The sequence below is a fragment of the Schistocerca americana genome, unplaced genomic scaffold (genome assembly GCF_021461395.2).
Source record: "Schistocerca americana isolate TAMUIC-IGC-003095 unplaced genomic scaffold, iqSchAmer2.1 HiC_scaffold_801, whole genome shotgun sequence".
Lineage (NCBI taxonomy): Eukaryota > Metazoa > Arthropoda > Insecta > Orthoptera > Acrididae > Schistocerca > Schistocerca americana.
In genome coordinates, this window is record NW_025726568.1 from 22,501 (window position 1) to 27,500 (window position 5,000).

A 5,000-nucleotide genomic window follows, 5' to 3' on the forward strand; every position below is an offset into this window, starting at 1 on the left:
GTTGCGCCTTAACGTAACCCACGTTGCGCCTTAACGTAACCCACGTTGCGCCTTAACGTAACCCACGTTGCGCCTTAACCTAACCCATATTGCGCCTTAACCTAACCCATATTGCGCCTTAACCTAACCCATATTGCGCCTTAACCTAACCCATATTGTACCTTAACCTAACCTATATTGTACCTTAACCTAACCTATATTGTACCTTAACCTAACCTATATTGGGCCTTAACCTAACCTATATTGGGCCTTAACCTAACCTATATTGGGCCTTAACCTAACCTATATTGGGCCTTAACGTAACCCACGTTGCGCCTTAACGTAACCCACGTTGCGCCTTAACGTAACCCACGTTGCGCCTTAACGTAACCCACGTTGCGCCTTAACGTAACCCACGTTGCGCCTTAACGTAACCCACGTTGCGCCTTAACCTAACCCATATTGCGCCTTAACCTAACCCATATTGCGCCTTACCCTAACCCATATTGCGCCTTAACCTAACCCATATTGTGCCTTAACCTAACCTATATTGTACCTTAACCTAACCCATATTGTACCTTAACCTAACCTATATTGTACCTTAACCTAACCTATATTGTACCTTAACCTAACCTATATTGTACCTTAACCTAACCCATATTGCGCCTTAACCTAACCCATATTGCGCCTTAACCTAACCCATATTGCGCCTTAACCTAACCCATATTGCGCCTTAACCTAACCCATATTGCGCCTTAACCTAACCCATATTGCGCCTTAACCTAACCCATATTGCGCCTTAACCTAACCCATATTGCGCCTTAACCTAACCCATATTGCGCCTTAACCTAACCCATATTGTACCTTAACCTAACCCATATTGTACCTTAACCTAACCTATATTGTACCTTAACCTAACCTATATTGTACCTTAACCTAACCTATATTGTACCTTAACCTAACCTATATTGGGCCTTAACCTAACCTATATTGGGCCTTAACCTAACCTATATTGGGCCTTAACCTAACCTATATTGGGCCTTAACCTAACCTATATTGGGCCTTAACGTAACCCACGTTGCGCCTTAACGTAACCCACGTTGCGCCTTAACGTAACCCACGTTGCGCCTTAACGTAACCCACGTTGCGCCTTAACGTAACCCACGTTGCGCCTTAACGTAACCCACGTTGCGCCTTAACGTAACCCACGTTGCGCCTTAACGTAACCCACGTTGCGCCTTAACCCAACACACGTTGCGCCTTAACCCAACACACGTTGGGCCTTAACCCAACACACGTTGGGCCTTAACCCAACACACGTTGGGCCTTAACCCAACACACGTTGGGCCTTAACCCAACACACGTTGGGCCTTAACCCAACACACGTTGGGCCTTAACCCAACACACGTTGGGCCTTAACCCAACACACGTTGGGCCTTAACCCAACACACGTTGGGCCTTAACCCAACACACGTTGGGCCTTAACCCAACACACGTTGGGCCTTAACCCAACACACGTTGGGCCTTAACCCAACACACGTTGGGCCTTAACCCAACACACGTTGGGCCTTAACCCAACACACGTTGGGCCTTAACCCAACACACGTTGGGCCTTAACCCAACACACGTTGGGCCTTAACCCAACACACGTTGGGCCTTAACCCAACACACGTTGGGCCTTAACCCAACACACGTTGGGCCTTAACCCAACACACGTTGGGCCTTAACCCAACACACGTTGGGCCTTAACCTGCTCTGTAATTGTCATACGACGCGTTAAATTAGTGTGGTGTTGCCTAACTGCAACCCCCGCAATATAGTTTGCTACTCGCACTGCCTGGTCCCCAGAGTATCGCTTCATGTTAAACACCTTGCAGCTATACACTGTAATGCGGATGGCAGCAGGACGTACATGCTCAATGCCCTTCGCAGTTGTTCATTGGCATTTGCATGGCGAAGCACAGCCTACGTTGTGGTACGGCGTGTGTCAACTGTCCGCTGATGTTGTACGTCCAAATCACACACTGTACTGCACATTGGTCCTCATGTACTGAATGATACATCGTGGTACATGTGTGACCGTACCACGACTGCGCCAACAACGGCGAACCATACGGTCCAAATATTGTGCACTCAGCTACGTGTCGTCTCCCTATAAGAGCTGGATTGCAGTATGGTATGCCGTGGATGGCGATCAGCATGAGCCGTCTGTTGATGTAGTGGCGCGTGTTGTCAGACGTAGTCGTCTCTTCTCACACACCGTGATAGCATGGTGCACTGCGTTCCACATCTGCGACATGCGACAGAGGCCGGTTGACAGTCGTTCGCGCAATGGACATCGCATACGTACGGGGGCCACCTTCCACGTGTTCGCGAAGCGTGCACATGTTGTTGCGTGTATGTGGGCAGACATAGTGTGTCGTGACACCTGACACAGGCATGCAACAATCGTTGAATTTGCAAATGGCGATGGACGTCTACGTTTGCTGGTGACGTTACGCAAATGAACAACTGGTAAACGGTTGTGGTGCGGTTGTTCTCGCTAGAGGTGAATCAGTGATGGCGACGATCGGTTGAGCTACCAACCGGTTGTTTCAGCGATACCCACCATGCCCACGAACGTGAATGGCATGTGGGTGTGAAGCGATACGCGGCGGTGGCTGGGTGGGACCGTCCCCGGCCGGTGAGGGGGGGCCTCCCGGCGTGCTGGCCGCGCGGTGCGTGGGCGCACGCGCTACAGCCGGCTGGTGGGGGCGGCCAGTGGCAGGCGCGCCGGCCGACGGAGGCGGCAGGCGGCGCAGCTGCGCGCCGGCGCACCCTGCACGCGGCGCCGTGCGGCCAAAGTAGGTCCTCGCGGGCCCGGTGCGAAGCGCGGTGGATATCTGCAGTGTGCTGGTCCGATTGAGGACTGTGTGCGCTGAGGATGCGCCGCCGCCCGGCGCTCGGCGCCGCGACGCCGTCTGCTGCTCGGTCGCCTCTGCGGTTCTCGCAGGTGGTTTGTATCGCAGCTGTGCGGACGTGTTGGCGCGTGCGCTGTGCTGGGAGAGTTCGCTTCGGCACCCAAGTGGGGCTTTTGTCCTTCTGTGGCGCTGGCGTTGGAGCTGCCGGCCACCGTAGGTGGCGCGTGTTGTCTCCCGCCGGCAATGCCACGACAGCACGCTCCCGGGCCTCTGTCGGCAGCGGCAAGCTCAGTTGGGAGCACGGGTGGTCGCACCTAAAGCGTCTACTCGCCAAACTCCGGGCGATTGCGCCTCTCTCGAACCCGACCAAGTACTTAGGACGGCGCTGCGCGCCGCCGGGACCTGAGAGGGTTTCGAGGTGTATTGTGCAGGGGAGCTCAGCCTCCTCCTGTTTGCAGAATAATTGAGCGGACGCTTGCGTGTTCGCGCGGGCCCCCGGGACACACTCCCGGGCGGCCGGCTGCTCAGCTCTAGTTGACGCAGCTCCCTGGTTGATCCTGCCAGTAGTCATATGCTTGTCTCAAAGATTAAGCCATGCATGTCTCAGTACAAGCCGCATTAAGGTGAAACCGCGAATGGCTCATTAAATCAGTTATGGTTCCTTAGATCGTACCCACGTTACTTGGATAACTGTGGTAATTCTAGAGCTAATACATGCAAACAGAGTCCCGACCAGAGATGGAAGGGACGCTTTTATTAGATCAAAACCAATCGGTCGGCTCGTCCGGTCCGTTTGCCTTGGTGACTCTGAATAACTTTGGGCTGATCGCACGGTCCTCGTACCGGCGACGCATCTTTCAAATGTCTGCCTTATCAACTGTCGATGGTAGGTTCTGCGCCTACCATGGTTGTAACGGGTAACGGGGAATCAGGGTTCGATTCCGGAGAGGGAGCCTGAGAAACGGCTACCACATCCAAGGAAGGCAGCAGGCGCGCAAATTACCCACTCCCGGCACGGGGAGGTAGTGACGAAAAATAACGATACGGGACTCATCCGAGGCCCCGTAATCGGAATGAGTACACTTTAAATCCTTTAACGAGTATCTATTGGAGGGCAAGTCTGGTGCCAGCAGCCGCGGTAATTCCAGCTCCAATAGCGTATATTAAAGTTGTTGCGGTTAAAAAGCTCGTAGTTGGATTTGTGTCCCACGCTGTTGGTTCACCGCCCGTCGGTGTTTAACTGGCATGTATCGTGGGACGTCCTGCCGGTGGGGCGAGCTGAAGGCGTGCGACGCGCCTCGTGCGTGCTCGTGCGTCCCGAGGCGGACCCCGTTGCAATCCTACCAGGGTGCTCTTGAGTGAGTGTCTCGGTGGGCCGGCACGTTTACTTTGAACAAATTAGAGTGCTTAAAGCAGGCAAGCCCGCCTGAATACTGTGTGCATGGAATAATGGAATAGGACCTCGGTTCTATTTTGTTGGTTTTCGGAACCCGAGGTAATGATTAATAGGGACAGGCGGGGGCATTCGTATTGCGACGTTAGAGGTGAAATTCTTGGATCGTCGCAAGACGAACAGAAGCGAAAGCATTTGCCAAGTATGTTTTCATTAATCAAGAACGAAAGTTAGAGGTTCGAAGGCGATCAGATACCGCCCTAGTTCTAACCATAAACGATGCCAGCCAGCGATCCGCCGCAGTTCCTCCGATGACTCGGCGGGCAGCCTCCGGGAAACCAAAGCTTTTGGGTTCCGGGGGAAGTATGGTTGCAAAGCTGAAACTTAAAGGAATTGACGGAAGGGCACCACCAGGAGTGGAGCCTGCGGCTTAATTTGACTCAACACGGGAAACCTCACCAGGCCCGGACACCGGAAGGATTGACAGATTGATAGCTCTTTCTTGATTCGGTGGGTGGTGGTGCATGGCCGTTCTTAGTTGGTGGAGCGATTTGTCTGGTTAATTCCGATAACGAACGAGACTCTAGCCTGCTAACTAGTCGCGTGACATCCTTCGTGCTGTCAGCGATTACTTTTCTTCTTAGAGGGACAGGCGGCTTCTAGCCGCACGAGATTGAGCAATAACAGGTCTGTGATGCCCTTAGATGTTCTGGGCCGCACGCGCGCTA

At 53.2% G+C, this 5,000-nt stretch overlaps 1 non-coding gene across 1 annotated transcript in view; it reads left to right on the forward strand.

Annotated features, from left to right (window-relative positions):
* The first annotated feature begins 3,423 nt into the window (after positions 1–3,423).
* The window catches only part of LOC124591090, a 1,910-nt gene continuing 333 nt past the window's right edge, over positions 3,424–5,000 (forward strand). Inside the window, exon 1 of the ribosomal RNA XR_006976941.1 lies at positions 3,424–5,000. This exon is cut by the window's right edge and continues 333 nt beyond it. This is a non-coding gene — a ribosomal RNA (small subunit ribosomal RNA).